We start from the raw sequence: 18,322 nt of genomic DNA, 5'->3' as shown, positions 1-18,322 counted from the left end.
CTGGTTGGTAATTACATCCTCCACTGGGTATTCATGGGGTGCTGATTTGGACAGGCTTGCTACAGCCAGAACAGGCAGCAGGTCTGACCTCGATGGGGTCTGATCTGGACCTCCCTCAGACTTGTCAACTACCCCAACACACTAGCCTGCTGGGGTGCTAATAAACACTACTCTGGGGGATCTCTGCACCCCACAGGTTAGGTCAACTCTCTGCCCACAGCTCTTTCCAGTGCTCTCTTGCAACACCAGCTCTCAAGGAGCATGCCTGCTCCTGGGGATGCTATTAGGGCAATGCTGATTCCAAGGGTCTGGCCCCAGAAGGTCATGAGAATTTAAAATCGTGCAGTTTTTACCATTTTTCTTCAACTTTGCTAAAAGGTCAAAACCCTCAAGCTAGCAGTGAGGGTTAATTGTGTTTAAAAAGGAAACATAAGTGTCTCCTTACTCCAGGAGTCAGTTTCAACTAAAAAACTCCACTGATTGTGGTGAAGTTCAATAAAATGGTGAAGCTGGGTGATGCTATAGTACATTTATCCACTTCTACTCTCTGTAGCCTCTGGAGCAAAAGTCTTGAAGAAGTCCTGGTTCCTCACACGCCACTATTAACAGCCCTGCAGTATCAAGTGTGTGTGTTCTCAGCAGTACCATAGTGAAGATGGTAAGCATCCAGAGAACTCTGCACTAAAAAAAAGTTCTCTGAACTTTGAGCTAAAAAGCTCATGGTCCTCCTTAGTGCTGTGGACACCATCCTGTTCCCAGAGAGCCATGAGGCACCCAAGCCAGCCCTGCTAGGTGTTGCAGGCTCACAGAGCTCATCCATCCTTCTCAGCCATCAGGAAGGCACAGCCCTCTGATGCTAAACTCACAACCATGTTCTCAATTTGAAGCAGATGAGTGAGCTGGAGAGAAAAGCCAATCCTTGCAGTGGGTGGCCTCCAACTGTTTTTCCCCAGCAATGCTTCAGATTGTCTCCCGCTCAGCCTTTGCTAATCCACCCACTGACGCGGCAACAGCCACACAGCATCCTGGCTGCACTGTATGGTTGGTTGTTCGTGCGGTGCTCCATACGGTTGTTCAGCCTTGCCATCAATGGGAACACGTGTTCCTGAAAAGATCTGGCCATCTGGAGGAAGCACCATGAAATTACCTTCCACCCATCAGCACCAGTTTTAATTGCCTGTTAGGTCTCTGGGCGCAGTCATGAGAACAGATTAATCACTGTCTGAGTGTTTGAATATTGATGGTCTCAAGCTGGAGCAAGCAGCAGGTTGGTGGACAAAGCTAAGCTTGGATTTTCCCATGAGGATAACTCAACCAGGCAGAAGACGATAAGTTACATTCAATGAGAAATTTGCAGCTTGGCTTTAATGGAGAACAAGGCTTGTTCTCAGCTACTTGTCTGTGACCTTAGCTCCTTTCTCTAGACATTCTTCATGATCCAGCAGTGTCAAAATGTTTTCACTCTATGTTTTCTATGTTAGCCCAGTTATTGATAGATGCTAGTGGCAAGGATTTGTTGATGTCCAAATGCCAGGCTAATGGGAATGCAGAGGTGCTGGGAGAGATCCAGGCATGAGGTAAGGATTATGAGAGAGAACAATGTACAAGCTCGATGTCCCTAAATATTTCTGGTTATTTCTGGAAATACTGGCAGAATGTGAAAGCCAGGCCAGACTGGGGCAGAACAGAGGCTTCCACCTCACAGGCTTTCAAACACATATGGCTTTCCCAGCGCTATGGCAAAAAGTGACAGCCTTGGGGGTTTCCATGGCGACTAGAGCACCATTCCCTGTCCGTTATGCTCAGTTTGCAAGGAAAGGGATTCTTCTTTTTTTCCTTTAGCAGCAAGTCTATCCTCAAGTCCAGCACGTTTGTTCCTGGTTCCCATTGCTCTGGCACATGGTTTCACACCATTGCCATCCCAACCCTCAGGATGGGATGCTCCTAGCCTGCTTGCCCTCCGGGCCCAGTCCAAGGCAGAGGAGATATACCTGGAGATGTCCCCACTGGATTCTGCTGCAGAACCACTCACCATGTCTTGCATGGAACATGTTGCTATGCCCTCTGCCTCAGTTTCCCCATCTGTGAAATGCAGGTATTTGGTTTACCCTCCTTGGGAAGGTCATAGAGATGAGATGTGTTTGTCAATTTCTTGTTATGAGAATATTTCAAGGGGTTTCTGATTTCCATGGCCACTGTGTGAAGGACATGGCACAGCCCAAATCCGCACGGATGTTCCTGGCCAACAGTTTCCTAATACCCTGCACTCAGTAACCTCTGTGAGTCTTTCACTTTGCTATATTTCCTCCTGACCCTTCTGAATACTTGGTGTGGGGTTTATTTGCTCCCTCTCCCCTTCTCTGTGTTTATTACTCATATTTATTATTTTCCAGTTTATTCATTTTTTGTATTGACATCCATGGAGCATGGTGAAACTCTCCAGAGGTGCAGTGCTCCTTGGTGGGGGTGAGGTGCAGGGAGAGTGGCATGGGGGGATCCTGCAATCCGCTCCACAGCCCTGGGGTTTTCATCACCAGAATAAAAACACACTGCTGTGTGAGGCTGCAGGCAAATACTGCTCCAATGCCCTGGCTGAAAGCCCTGCTGGATCCCCTCTTCCAGCCAACCAGCACAGCCTCAGCAGGGTGTGCTGTGACCTGCTCCCTTTCTGCAAGTTTCATTCACCCCGTGGAGGGATTTTTGGGGCCAAAATCTCAGCCCTTGTGGGTGGAGGAGACCCAGGTGCTGCAGTGATTTCTTGCAGCAGAGAAGTTGGCCTGATATTTTTAACAGCATTATCAGTGATGGATGAGGCAAAGGCACACTCAGAGGCTGCATGTGCCTATGCAGTCAGTGCCTCCTGGGGGTGGTTTGCAGTCAAATGAAATATATTGCTTCACCTGCAATGTCTGTCTTCCTCATTTTAGGGGATAAGAGGAAAGTGGGGAGGGTTGAAACTTAAGCTAAAATGCCCATTAACAGGGAAGATGCAGGTAGTGATTTGGAGATTGGCTTTTGCAAAGGGGATGCTACCCCCCGGGCTTCAGTAGCATTTGGAAGCATGCATTTCTGCAAAGCGCAAGAGCATTTCCTGGGAGAGGAGGGTGTTCCAGACCCAGGGATTGGTGTGTGATGGCCTCCTACGTTGTTTCTGTGCAGCCATGTGTCCTGCTTTAAGATCAGATAGAGTTAATTTTCTTCTTAGTTGCTGGTACAGTGCTGTGTTTTGGATTTAGGATGAGATAATGTTGATAACACTGATGTTTTAGTTGTTGTGAAGAAGTAGTGCTTACTCCATGACAAGGGCTTTTCAGTCTCTCATGCTCTGCCAGTGAGGAGAGGCACAGGAAGCTAGGAGGTAGCACAGCCAGGGCAGCTGATCCAAACCATCCAAAGGTATATTCCATCATGGTCAGTATAGAAACTGGGCAGATGGCCAGGTGCTACCAAGTGCTATCAAAAGTCAGTGGGTGGTGAGCAGCTGTTTATCACTTGTGTTTATTGGGTTTTATTCCCCTCCCTTTCTTTTCGTATCTCCCTTTTCTTTACAATAATCTCATTATGATTATGGTTATATTTTATTCCAATTATTAAACTGTACTTAGCCTATGTGCTTTACTTTTTTTCTGATTCTCCTCCCCATCCCACTAGGGGTGTGGGTGAGCAAGCAGCTGTGTGGTACTTACTTCCCAGATGGGGTCAAACCACAACACCATGGAAGGAAACCACTGGGATTATTAAAAATTACACTGTAGAACAAACCTGTAAGTGCTTATTTCATTGCAGAAAGTTGGGCTAGGAGGATTTTCCATAAGAACTGCTGCTGCTGCAGAAGCCCATCCTAGGTTCCTTTGAAGGAAACATTGAAGTTTTCCTTCTCCTCCTCCCAGAAAAGTTCTGAAAAAGGCCTGTGTGAGCAGGATCTCTCACACTGATTTTCTTCTTTTTTTGGTATAATGAAAATATTCAACACTTTCAGCAAGCCACCAGCCCTGTGTGCTATGACAGGAGCTATGCCAAGAGCTACGCTGAAATGTGCTGGACCTGGTTCTGGCATTTGACCTACAAATCCTGGGCTCACCACTCACTCCCACAGCTCTGCAAGCACATTTTACCAGCAGAGTACAGCACAGACGAGTCCCCACCCCCCCCAGTGCTGCATGGTGCAGCCAGGATGCAGTGTTCATGTGCTCCCCAACCCTAGCAGCAGCTCTTCTCCCGGGATGGCTCAGCTGGTATATCAGGAACATGCTGTGGTGCTGTCTGCTGAGCATTTCCTTCTGCTTGGTTTTCATTAGTGGTGAACCGATGAGTAGATGGATGGTACTTGCTCTTCACACAAAAACTAGCTGTGCAGGTTGTGTGCTCAGTAACCAATTAGTTTGCAGTGAATATCAGCAAGCCTGGGGTGGAGTCCATCATCCCAGCCCTTGGAGCAGCCTCAAGACAGAAATGTCACAGTTCATTGACTTAAGAAAGAAGCTGCTGTATACTAAGCAGAGTGCCGACATCCCATTCATCACAGGAGATGCCAAATCAGGCCTTGAAGAACAGAAGTGCTTTGTGCATGACAGTGACTGTGGGCTACCTATGTAATTGTGCTTCTGCTCTTAATTCACACAGTGTTTTGCCAAAACACCGTCCTGATGCCACAGCTTTTCACCATGGTGCAGCTCCATGGACTTCAGCACTGAGATACGTCAGTGCTGGGGGGGATAACCAGCCCCATTACCTGGAGATGGGGCATGGCATTGGCAGGGAGAGCTCCCCCTTGGAGGTGGCCCAGGGCTGATAGCTCCCCTAAGCACGGTTAAGCTCCACTGAGCAATTCACAAAATGTTGGATTACTCTGTCACTTAAATTAGCTAAAAGCAACCCACTTCTGGAGAAAAAGCACCTGCTGCTGTGCATGTCACTACAGCTAATGTCTGCTGTTGAAAACGTGTCATCGAGGCCAAGGACTGAGCTGGGAGCTCAGCACCACCTCTCCTGCAGAGAATGTGGAGGTCATGGTTGACAGGAGTTTGTCATTCTCTATTGCAGCGGTTCGCTTTACTGCACTAAAATTTTCAGTCTATCAAAATCTTTACCAAAGCCAGACTAATATTTGCCACATTGCTGCAGGATAGTTTCAAGCACAAAAACCAGGAGAGCCTTGTAAGAAACCTCTTTGGCCTCTGCTTCCTGCCTAAACTTTCTCCAGCTTAATCCCAGATTTGGTTTGACATAGGGGGAAAGTTGCAGGCTGGTTCTTATGTGTGTAACACTATGAGCCATGGCTTTCTTCCAACACCAGAGGATGCATGACCCACACCTTTGCATTGCCCACACCAGTGTGAGCTGTGATCCCAGCAGCAATGCCCCAGGGAAAGGGGAAGCAGCTTTTACTGAACATCTCCACAGATGAAGTCTGAATGTCTGACCTCTGGAAAGCTGAATTTTCCTTACCTTTTGGTGGCTGGGAAAAATTGAGAACTAGAGCTTTATTTAAATGTATATTTCTGTACCTTTTATTTTTGAGTGTTTTTGAAGTTTCATTGAAGATGTTGTCACTGGAATCATTACATTTCTATAGAGATTATAATGACTCCCTTTGAAGAGTTAGTCTCAATCAGTCAGTGCTTAATTCACATATCAATGACTCCATAAACCCTAAATCCATAAATCTGCTGAAACTGCTCTTACCTATTGTGCCAATGAATGCCTGCAGGGCACATTGGTGTAAAGATAATTCTCTTAATGAGACGCTGTCATGAGGGTGAGTGGTTGGCAATGGCATAGGGGCCTTGTCCATGCAAGGAAGCTGAAACTTTCATAACCAAGCCATGCCCAGGGTGAGCATCGGAGCCTGGTCAAACTCTTCAGTAGATGTGGCCCAAATATTTCATGTGCAATGCATCAGGCTTATTCTCGTATTCTTTCCTGTCCTTTGCAGTGAGCTGTGCATCATTTCTGTGTGTCAATGGTGGTACGCCCATAGCCAGTTGTATGGAAACCGTGCTGCTGCTTTATTAAGAGTGAAATGGTTAAGCTGTAGCTGGCTATTAAGCTGCTGAAGGCAGTAGCTCCTAACCAGTTATTAGAGTGTTTGCAAACCATCACTGCTGCTGCAAAACACTGGGCACCTCTTCTTTCTGACTGGAGTCTGTTCAATGATGGTATTGTAAACTAGTCCTAGGAGTTTGCCCTTTATTTTATTGAAAGTGTTACCCCTTGGAAAACTGGAGATCAGTAGAAAATGGTGCCAGAACACACACACACACCACCACCACCACCACCCCCCCCAAGCAGAGAGAACATGGGCAGCTGCTGAGGGGGTTGGTGGGAATGGCTCTTACTCACACCCTGGCTGAACATCACTCATGCAGTCGAGTGGCTCTGGTGTACAGTTTGAATATTCCTAAAGCATTCAGCCCTGAGAAGTGTCTGTCAGTACAGTTTGTCCGCAGTCCTTTCCAAACAGACCTGTTCACTGGCCATTATTCTTGTTTTCAGTTCCACTGGACTTACATAGCTGTGTTTTGAAACCTTTTGGTGCGGGGGGTGATAATGGAACCCTAGTTGCAGTAGCATAACAGGTGCTGCTGTAAAAACACCATTCTCTTTTTTTCTGGTGCTTTGTTTGATTTATAGTGGTGACAGGAGCACAATGAATTGCTCACATGTGCTGGCAGACTTTGCCCCTCCTCATCATGGCTCCTGCAGAAATGGGTGCAAAAGCAGTGTACAGCAGCACATGTGCCTGCCAGAGAGGCTGGCAGTGCCAGCCAGCCACCATGGCACCAGTCAGCCCCAATTGCAGGGGCACAGGCGAAGCCTACTCCTGTACAGGCACCCCCATGGGGAATGACTTTTTGGAGCCATGGGCCACTCTGTTGCAAAAGAGAGCGCTTGGGAGAGTGTGGCTGCTTTTATTGCCCTCTGTGGCCTTGCTCCATGGCCACCCTTCACACATGGGCTCTCACACATCTCCTCCCACTGGGCAGCAGCAGCCCAGTTCCTTTGGCATCTCTACTGGCAAACAACGAAAACCAGTCAGCCATCACCTGCCTCTGCATCCCTGTCCCTGCCTTTCTCCGGCACGTTAAGGGCTGCCACCGGCAAAAGTAGCTGTTGTGGTGCAGCAGCAGCGATTTCCCCTGTCCATACACACCACAGGTATTTTGGGGCTGTCACACAATATCAGGTTCCAGTGCACACCCTGATGGGTGGTATCTGCACGTGCTGTGTGGCCCTTTAAGAAAGCCTAGGGATAAAAACCCAAGGAGGCAAATGGAGCGGATGTAATTCTGCTGTACTTGGCTGGCTGTGTGTGTGTGTCAGTGGGAAGCTGTGATTGATGCGAGTGAAACAAGGAGATGATGCCTGGCAGTGTGCTCCCCTCCGCTGCGGAGTCTGAGCCGCTGCGGGGGCAGCGTTGCTGGTGGGTTCTGGGTGTCCCAGGCTCCCAAGGTGTCCTTGCAAAAGCCTCACTATACCAGAGCCAAAACCAGAAATTAAGCAATCTGCTTAATGGTCTCTATCTGCCCCATCATCAAACATCAGTAAGGCATCGCTGGACCTGGGTACACAAACTGACTTTCTTCCAACTTGGGAAAAAAAGGCTTCAGATTTACTGAGTTATTTACTTACCTTCACATGCCACTACGTCATTGCAGTGCATGCTGCAATTACAACCTGTCTACATGTGTTTATGTAGAGAGATGGTTGTATTCACGCACGTGCATGAGTGTAAGGGACAGCAAATAGTCACAGGCTATCACATCTCCCTTCATACAAACTCTTGCAGTGAACATTTCACCCTTCTGTAGTGTTTCTGCTTCTTTCCTTCTGTTATACTGCAGTGTGGGCAGGTTGAGGATTAAAACACAAAATAATTTTACTCTCTGAACCGTGTTGGTGAGAAATCTATTCTAGGGACTGAATGTCAGCCTGTCTCTGACCATCAAATCTTGAAGGAATGGAAGTAAATCATGATAACAGGATGCAACATTTCTCTTTGCTCCTCTGGAAGGGGATGGAATCCAGCACTTGCAGGATGATCTCAGAGGGCCATGTTCATCAGAGTCACTGTGTCCTGCCATCCCAGACCTTGCTGCTGTTCTGGTCCTCGCATGGCTGCCAAGAGCAAAGCCCAGCAGCCTGCCTTGGACCACTTTGTCCCCCTCTCTGCCAAGACAAGGCCAGGTATCATGGCAGCACAGCCATGACTCCATCCCTGAGTTCACAGAAAACTCCTCTGAGTGACGTCTGTGTGGTTTGCACAGCACCAAACACGCCACGGCACAACTGAGGTTGAGCAACCTGCATCTGTCTGCATTACCTCCTAGCTGCCAACCTTGCCAACCTTTCTCCTTTTTCACCAACAAATACAGTTTAATTTAACCTAATGCTACTGCCACAGTTTTGAGGACACAACTTGCCCTACAAGCCACAGCAGTGCATAGGTATGTAGTAAACTGCGGTTCACATCCTTTCTAGGGCTGAGCCACACTCGTCTCTGTAGACCTGAGGATGTGCTGGGATGCATTGGAAACACATCCAACTAATGCCAGAATGCACTGGCATTAGTTGGAAAGCTGGAAGATGGATGAAACTCTCAGTGCTGTGAATATGCAGCCCTCTCCAGCTGTGTCACCGCAGAGCTGGGCTCTCCAGGGAGTATTGCTCCCTCTGCCTGGGAGCTGTGTGCTGCAGCCAGCCCCCCGGTTTGCAGTGGTGCCCATGCCCCTGCTGAGCACATTGCTGTGGGCACAGCACCCATATCAGTCCCAGGGACAGGGTCCTGCCTGGGATCCCTGGGCCCTTGCTGCTTCTCAGTGCTGTCTGTGCTGGATGGGCTTCCCACTGCCGCTGACGGGAATAAAGACAGGAAGAAAACCAAACAATTCTGAAATCAGCAGGTGGAAGCAAGCTGAGCTTTCTGCCTGTTTCTGTGGAGTCCCATGTGAGGCCCTGGCTACCAGGGGCCGTCAGCACCGTCCCTTCACAGGGGGAGACTATTTCCCTTCTCCCTGCAGGGAAGCAGCAGTTCCCTCAGCTTCAAACCTGTGTCCCAGGCGTTGAGCTGTAGAGCTCTGACACGGCCGCACGGGCAGGCACTGGGCAATCCCAGAGGGAGCTGCAGCACCATGCCAGGCTGGCACCCTCTGGCCTGGCTTCCCAGGCCAGCAGCCACACAGTCAGGGAGGTGGAGGGGGAGAAAACAATTTGTAACTCAACTGAATGTTAAAATTTTCGTTTGTTTGGTTTGGTTTTCAAGTGTTTTACATGAAACTTCGCCTGATCTTTCTTGCTGCTCTCCCCATTTTGCTTTCAGCTGTCTTGAGGTAGAACTGGATGGTAGGAGGTGGCAGGTGATGCTTGGTGACCTCTTTGGCCTCCCCTATCATGTAAGCACACCTTGTCCAGTGAGACCCTCATCTAGATACATACAACATCTCCCAGTCTGAGGCAGCTGCTCAGCCTTGCTCCCGGGACTGCTTTATTGCAGTGCAGGCTCTGAAAGGGAGGCATGAACCTTTCTCCTGGGGCAGTGTCTGGCAGGCATGTTGGAACCATGCAGCGCTGGCCTGAGTCAGGCTCCAGCCCTCTCTTATACAGGAATTTGGATTTTAAGCCGTTTCTATCAAGTACTGGAAGGCCAAACGCAGATATGTTTGAATTACCAAAACTCTAAGGACAGTCGTCCAGTTTTCCACACTCTTTGTTTTTTAATCAGCCATTTGAGGCACCTTTTCTTGGAAGGGGAGAACAAGGATGAGAGAATATGACATTAAGGTGTATAAATCTTCCCTCTCTATGATTGCAGAATAGCAATGGGATTGATAAATCACATTTTAAATCCAAGCATAAATGTCTTCCCCAGCCTACTAAAAAAACAAGGGATAAACAATGAAGTCAAATTTGTATTGCTTCTATGGCCATCACACATTTTGCCTCCTGCATTTTAATTTTCTTTCTGACTTCATCTGCTAAACTGATGTTGAAAAATATTTGGCCTCATGATGATTATCTTAGTACCACATAGCAGAGGAATGTAAGTCATCTCCTCTGAACTATTAAACACTACTTTCTAATATATTACTGCCTTTTATCAGATTGAAGAACTATAACCAACAAGAGTTTTCAATTTTTCCTATTAAAGTTCTCTGGGCTTTTGTTGGTTTTGGTTTTTTTTTTTCAGCATCATATTCTGAAATGCATTTCACCCTCTGTTCAAGCTGTGACTGTGGGCTCTGAGTTATTCAGTGCAAGTGCAGTTTGGTTTCAGATTTACTACACACTGCATCACACTGTACAGCCCATCATGCTACGGCACTGTGTCTAAGTGAAAGTACCGCCCCCCCCCACAAGCCATGATGCAAGTCATTATGTACAAACCAGTAATTGCACTGGTGTAATTTCTCTAATCACAGCCTCCAGTCTTGCCATCCCTTCAGCAGCACTGGTCTGTGGGGATAGTCCTCATTCCTGTGAACAGCCACTCCAAGGTTTAAGGGTTGTTTCTGCTTAAGCTTGATGCTTCTAAAATATTTTTTTATATCTGGGGTAGCAGGTGGTGTGAAGTTGGTGTGGATTTATCTTATGCCCACCAGCCTTAGTGGGAGCAGAGCTGGCAGCCACTGGACACTTTTGGGGAGTCCCATTGTGCATCACTAAGTCAGGCCTTCACATGTTGTAGAGTCCAGTGGTAACAGGAAAAGTCAAACAGACGTGTAAAATCTGAGCACAAAAACCCAAGCATCGGCATACATTGCATAGTATTAAAACTGCAGTGATTATTCATGTTTACCTGCTGTATTGTCTATGAAAAAACAAGAAGCACCTCTGGATGGCCTGTCTTCACTGTGCTTGACAGCATTTGAATACAATGGTCAATAACCAAGTTTGTTAAATAATATAAAAAGCAGGACTTGGCCTTGGATGTTGACCAGGATAAATTAATGTATCCTGTTTGATGCTGGCTGCAGCCAGCTGCTGAGTCACAACCCATATCACATCCTTGAACTTAACTGACCAGGGCTGTGAACAGATAAGCAGGGTAAAGTGATGTAAGGTAAGGTGTGAAAGAACATTTACTTGGTACAAAGGTTTGTGCCCTCCAGCGGTACACATGGAGATCTTAAAATGGTGTGTGCAAGTGGTGTAAGCATTTGTGCTTTTCCTTACTCTGGATTCAAGTGCCTTCATACAAGGGACATAAGATCTGGACCAAGGTCTGAAAGTGGTGGCTGGCATCCCCCTGCCCATGTCTGCTGCAGGAACAGCAAGGACTCAGACCCCTATCTCCACCATGGCGAGCAGCTCAGGGACCCTCACTCACCCTCCCCATATCCACCCTGCAGCCGCACAGCCTCTGCCAGGCAATCTCTCTCCAGTTCCACTGCGTGTCTTCCAAACAAATGGCAATGTTGACACAACCAACCGTCGGTGTATGGGCACAAGTGGCTTGCGCACTGATCCAGATGAGTGCTGTGCCAAGGACTGCTGGCTGTGCCAGGAGGCAGTGCCAGGAGCGTCTGCCTTTAACTGAACGCACCTCTCTTTCTGGAGGCTCCCAAGAGTCCTGTTGTTCCTCAACAAGCCAACCCTATGTAGGTTCCCAAAGAGGGATAGGAAGCTGGCAGTTGCATCCTGCTCCAAATCTCTTCCTCGCGGCCCCTCTCTTTTCATACATCCAGGGTCACTGGAATTCTCCCTGGAGAGGTTACAGCAGCCATGCTTCTTGGAGCCAGGTGGCTTTAGACCCAAGGCAGAAAGCAAAGTGCGCTAAATTGAGGCAGATTTCATTTCTGCCTCCAGCAAGGCTGGGCACAGCAGCACAGGCAGGCAAAGGTTTCTTGTGTTCATACTGAACTGGTGCCCATCTGGCACTGTTACAGGTACGGACAGCTAATTCCCTGCTGCCAGCATCATGCTGGTGGAACCAACACCTGCTTCCCTGGGGGACCATGCTCTGCAAGGGAGCCTTAGAGGTGGTGGAAAACAGAAAGTGCAGCACTAACTGGGGGCAGAGACAGGCATATAATACGTTTTGTGAAGGAAAACAAGTAAAGACAACAGGGAAAAAAATGGAAGTAGCTGTCAGAAATAGAAATCTTTCCGGCAGAGGAAAAGGAGACAGATGGGAAGACAGGAGAGAAACAGCGAACAAAGAAAGAAGTGCAGAGAAGTCAAGGAGAGGTTGGGGGAAGGCTGTGCAATCATTTGGCAGCAGCTCCTTGCATTAGTTCCCTGAAAATTGTGCAAAGCGGGGGAGGAGAGCAGCAGATTGCTGAAGTGTAGCACCACAATATCGTGGGCTGGCCACTAAATTACCATTCAGAGAGTCTCTTGGCTTAGCCTCGCTGCTGCCGTGAGGGGGAGAGGGATGTATGCTGAAAAACAGATCTATGGGGAAGAGGGCTGGGACTACAAATTCCATTATATTCTTGGCACTTTGACATTTTTCCTCCCCTTTTGTGAAATCTCAAGGGAGTGCTGCCTACTCTTGCAATAATAATAATAAAAAAAAGGTAGCATACAAGTTGGCATGGTAACTTCATCTACTAAGTAACTAACACGTAGGACTTGCTTCTTCATCTAGAATAATAATGTCAACAGCCATAGGAAGATGCTTTCTTGTGACTGACTGCTTATTGTTGACTGAATTTCACACTTCACTCATGCTTGGTGGCCTTGGTGAGACTCACTGAGGCGCGGGAACAGACCTGCGCCACTCTGACACTAGGGTACACATTTGCTGGCTTCCTCTGCTACACTCTTGAAGCCAGTGTTAATGTCCAGGCACTGGTCTGCATTTAGTTACTGTTATCTTCTGGGATTTCTGAAAGGTCTTTAGAACTGAGAAGTTCTGAGAATTGATCAAACTGGTTCCAATGTTGGGAGCACTGTGCTGCTGCCCCACATGGCCCCAGTTGACTCCTGCTCCTGAGCCTTTTCCTCCCCACAGGAACTGGCCAGGAAGCTCCACTGCTCCTGCTGAGCCTCCCTGGGCAGGACAGGCCACCTCAGAGCAATGCTGGACAAGCGATTCTCCTTTTCAGACCCCCAAATGGGGTACATGCACTGCTACCTGGGAGTGCTCAGGTTGGGAGAGCTCAGTGTTTAGGAAGCAGGATCAACACAAGGGACAGAAGTGGAAAATACATCTTGTTACCATCTTCAAAATAGGGAGAAAAGAAAAAAAATCAGCAAAGCAACCTGAACTTTATTTTGCCCACGTTTGTCTCTACAGCTGCACTCTATGCATCTGTATTCCCTCTGCTCATCCACCTGCGGCTGGTAGTCAAGAAAAACAGGAACAAAATGCTCTGTGTAAACAAGCAAGGCTGTCTGTGAGGACTGGGAATGGCAGGCCCCCAGCCCAAAAAGGAATTGCACCTTTCCTATCTGTATTGCTGTGTCCCTGCAGGTAGGTCTCCTTCTAGGGCTGGTGAAGGGACTGTGACCATTCTGGTCCAGGAGCTGGCAAATTGCAGCAGTCCTCATCGGGGCCCAGGGAGGAAAAGGAAGAGCCAAGAGATCATCCAGAGAAAACTCTGCTTTCTGTGGCACGGCCTCTGCTAGGAGCTGGCTTCTCTTCTCACTTCTTGTTTTAGATTCCTGCATCCCTCAGCCCTTCCTTTACACTGGTCCCACGTAGTTTATTTTGGTCCCAATGAACAGACACTCTCATACTGGTGTAAAGAGGATTTGGATCAGAATGGCTTGATTTAAAATAGCACCAATCTGGCAATACCAATTCTGGCCGTAGGTCCATCTAGCTCAGCACCCAATCTCTGAAAGCATCATAAACAGGTACACAAAGAAAAGTAAGAATAAAACAGATCTACCAGGTACTCCTCCAGCCTCCAACCCTTTTTGGCTCAGGGGCTTCCTGGGCTAACCATGGTCTGCAGCATGTATGTAGCAGCACTCAGCAGGTTTATATTCCAGGAATGTCTTCAGCTTCCTCTTGAATGCATGCAAATTTCTACCATCCAAAACATCATGAAGTAAGGAGGCCCACATGACCACCTGCTCACTGAAGAACCTTTTTCTTCTGCTTGTGTTGAAGGTGGGCTCCACTTTGAAGCAGGCTTCACTTTCTGCCCCTAATTCCTGTACTGGAAGAGACAGAGAATGTTTCCATTGGTGTGCAGGAGAAAATTGTTTCAAAAGACACTTTTTAATTACCATGGGGCCTGAAAAGCGAGGTATACTGCTTTAGTGACACTGATTTTAATTCAGTGCAGTTCAACAGTACTGAACAGATTGCGTACTTTGTGTTCTCCACAGCCTCTGCGGGCTCCAGCCTTGTTTGATAAATTAACACAACTGCAAAAAAGACTAGTTGTAGGGCACCCAAACCCTTTCTGGGGCAGAGTTTGTCCAGTTCTTCCAACACACCAGCTGCTACAATAAAAAATATATCTTCCTGCACTCCTTACCTTTCTTGCATCCTTAGACTGCTGCTGCCTTAGCAGCAGCACCTTGCTAATGAAAGCTGCATCTTGCTCATGGTATGCTAGCTTTGCAATCCTGAAGAGAACACAGTGGATGCAGAGATACCCGAGTGATTTTTAAATGAGTAGGCTCTGTTCCTGTTAGGAGTGGCCAGCAGCTCATCTCACAGGGCTCCAGGAGCTTTGAGCCTCTGCATTTCTGCCTGCCCCAGCATTCAGTGGAAACAAGGTGGGGAGCTGTTTCCTACACTCTGCCCTTGGGGATCACACAGATGCCTGGGTTCTGCTCTGCTCTTTTGCTGCAGCAGGACTGGTCCACATGATAACACTGAGAGTCTAGTGGGGCACAATTTAACCTCAGCCTCCTTTTGGGGAGGAAAGCATCATCCATGAGGGAGAGCATGGGGTCCATTTCCAAACGTGGGCTCTTTTGAATATGAGTCTTGTCTGGTTTTAAGAATTTTCGTATCTCACAAAGCTATTTATAATGGCTGAGTGATAACCTCCTCAAAGGAAGATTTATAAATGTTTGCATCCAGTTCCCCGTGGCACAATAAAAGTATATTGTACTTTAGGTAACTGCTTTGCCTAGGGGGAGGCCTGGTAAAATCAATGATCCTTTTTTTTTTTTTCTTTAAGTGAGCAAGAAGCTCTAAGGCACTTTACTTCCTTCACTGATCAGTGACTCAGAAATACTCTCCAGCACAAAAGTCTTCCCCACATGGCTCCCTTTATCTTTACTGTCTGTGCTGGAGTAACAGGTTATCAAAAGGCAAAGCAGCTACTGCACAAAGTTTTTTTTTTGCTTTATCTTGTCTCTGAAAGAAAGCAGGGTTTTCTGAGAGTTGCCTCAGAGTTTCCAGATGACCTTTGTAAATGCAGGGTGATCAGGCTTCATGTGCAGCCTTGCATGGGTTTCAAACCCTCCAGCACTTGACTCCTCACCAGAGGTGTTTGTGAGGGGCTCCTGTCTTGTGGTCCTGGACATAGCCCCGTGGGGAGTGATCACACACACAGAGTGGGAGCAAGGGTCCGCAGCATATGTGTGGGAAGCATCAAGCAGAAGTGGGAAACAGCCTTGGGGCACCACTTGTATACTGGCGATGGTGTGGGTTTGGCTACCTTGAGACAAGTGTGGGCTTAAAAAGGAGACAATGGAGAGTGTGTTTTACTTTTCTTTTGTGAGGAGCACGTAGTAATGCAAGTTAAAAAATCGTGACTTGTGTGTGTCATGGTGCCTCTTCTTCACTGTTCATGAGCAATCCTCGGTGCTCCTGGCTGCGGTGCTGGGGCTTAGTGTGTCACTGCAGCGCTCGGAGGCACCACGCACCCTCCATGAGGTGACTCAAAGTGATGACGGGGGAGGCAAACACGAGGAAACTTGACTCGCTGTTCTGTGAGTTGTCTTGCACAGGACAGGGAAAAGGCCACGGGCAACCGCTGCTGCAGAAGGAGGTGGTGAGGGAGGTATCACACCCTGGGGATGGAGGCAATCTGCTGATGTGATGGTGATGTGCTGGCAGGGACTTCTGCTCTGCAGGTGACCCGTGGAACAGCCCCTCCAAGGGACTTCACACTTCGTTTTGTCCCAGCAAGTTCTTCTCTTTGCCTAGGACATATGTAAAACACTGCAGCATAGCCAACAGCAGGCAGCAAAGGGCTCCACTGCAAAGGAGTCATTAAAGACACACTATTTTTGGAAGTTGTGATATAGAGCAGGTAAAATCCCTTCACAACTGTTCTTGTGTCACTGAAAGCTCCTTAGGGTTGCTTTTTTAATCAATGTTAATGATAAATAAACATTGATTGTCAGCTGATGATTTCCACCTGAAGCATGAGAGCTGACAAAACTTAACTACAGTGAGTGCTAGGAATGCTGTTTTCATCACAGCTGTGTGCAGTATTACAAAAGCAAGCCAAGCAAGAGGTGTCTTGGAGGCCTTAAATCTGTGGTTTGGGGTAGTGTTAAAGTGAGGTGAGTTGCTGGTGCTGCTTGTTCCCTGGTGAGTGATGCTCCTCTGACCTTCTGGAGGTCAGGGGAAGCTGGAGGGGAGGAGAACTGGAGTTGAGTGTGGGTAAGTATGAGTGCACAAAGCTACTAAAAACTCCTGTGTGAGAGGGCAGACAGAGCAGAGGGACTTGGCTGAGGAAATTACTCTAGCATGAGCCTGCACACTATTGTGTTAATGCAGTGGTCCAGCAGGACTCCTCAGCATGGGAAGCGTCTTCCCTGGGGTAAGCTGAAGTTGTTAGACAAGACCACTAGAAGTCTGGTTTTAGTGTTTAATCTGCAGATTTTCTCAGAACTAATAATGTTTCCATCCCTTGGGGTTGGCACTACTGGAAATGCAGATTCTGAATCACTGAAGTGCTTTAGAGATGGCAAGGGCTTAGCTGCATCCCTTGACTGTCAGGTTGTTGTATATGTGCTTGTATGAAGAGAGCTGCTGTGCAGGGGTCTGCTGGGTCCTTCATGTCAGGCTGTGTAAAGAGGCCTCAAGCTTCCACAACTGGGCTTTAAGGTCTGCCGTCAAGCAGCTTTTGCTCTAGAGTCTCAAGCAATTATTTCCCTCTCTACCAAGTATTTGTAAAAGTGACAACAGAGATGTGACCACAGTAGGTTTCTGACTGTATGGCTGCTAGGAAGAAGCACCGCATCAAGCACTCTCTGTGCTTAATTTAGAGGGAGGTCTTATTCCTCAGGGACAAAAAAAAAACCCAACCAAACCCAATCCCCAAAAAACAAATCCCAAATCAATAACACAACAACTTGGGCTTTGTACTGGAGCCATTTTGATTTACATGCTGTTCAGGCCATTGCAGAGGACCAGTAGCACTGACTGTTCATTGATCATCTCTGGGACCTTTTGCAGAGAAACAAGACTTTCTATTTTGCTTTGTATCAGGGGCACAAAGATGCTGAAATGTCAAGTTATGGGTATTTTGGTGCCTGTGCATCCCATGAAAATGAAGTTATCCTGGAATTTTGCTTACTGTCTATGCACTTACTTTTGAGTTTATTTCAGAATAACAACTCCTATTTTTTTTTCAAGCCAATGTTTTGCTAAAGATGCTCAAAATGTTCTGTGAATGAGCCTAAGGAACAGATTTCCTGGGTGATGGAAACTGGCAAGTCTCCTTCAGGTCAGGTGATATTGAAAGACAATAATTTTGGACTGCTACTGAAAAGCTTACAAGTCTGTAAACAATGTTATCTTGTGAAGTTATATAAGCCTGCAATAGAAAATGTTTTAAAACTTGTCTCTGTTTGCTTTCCTAAGGGTAATGCTACACTGTAAGACACAAATCAAAGTAATGACACATGATGCCATTGCACCAATTTAGAGGCAAAGAGGTGGCTGTTTAAGATCACACTTAATGCATTTCTTAAAATAAAATTAGCCCTTTTGGTCAGCTGCATGAACAGCTGAGACCCTTTCTAATTACAGTATCACAAATGCTGAATGTCATGAGATGCGACACAGGCCTGGAGCATCTCAAAGACCAAAAGCTGTAATGAGGAGGCTATAGCATGCCAGAAAGTTCAGGCAGCATGTAAGGGCCTTGCTCATACTGCAGGGATCATGGTACTTGAGATCAGTTTGGTCCTGATGCTCCCAGTAAACTCAAATCCAACCTCTGGTCATTGTGACACACATCTTGCCTGCCAGGTGCAGGAGGCAGAGCTTGTCCCTGCCAGACAGCAGGGACAAATGTCATAATGAACAAATGCTTTTAATTTTCTCAAACAGCTCCCTTATAAAATCATTGCTGTAGTTGTTTTTAGATTGCAGGGATCATGCTAGGCTGGTGTCATTTGAGGGTTGCCTATAACACAGTTTAGAGATCCTGTTGCCCAGCTTTTGTAGGAC

Source organism: Pezoporus wallicus, unplaced genomic scaffold, assembly GCF_028554395.1.
Source record: "Pezoporus wallicus isolate ANWC-B61680 ecotype Strahan unplaced genomic scaffold, APGP_CSIRO_Pwel_v1 contig_7068, whole genome shotgun sequence".
In the NCBI taxonomy this organism is placed as follows: domain Eukaryota; kingdom Metazoa; phylum Chordata; class Aves; order Psittaciformes; family Psittacidae; genus Pezoporus; species Pezoporus wallicus.
Note: the sequence above shows the minus strand (reverse complement) of the source record.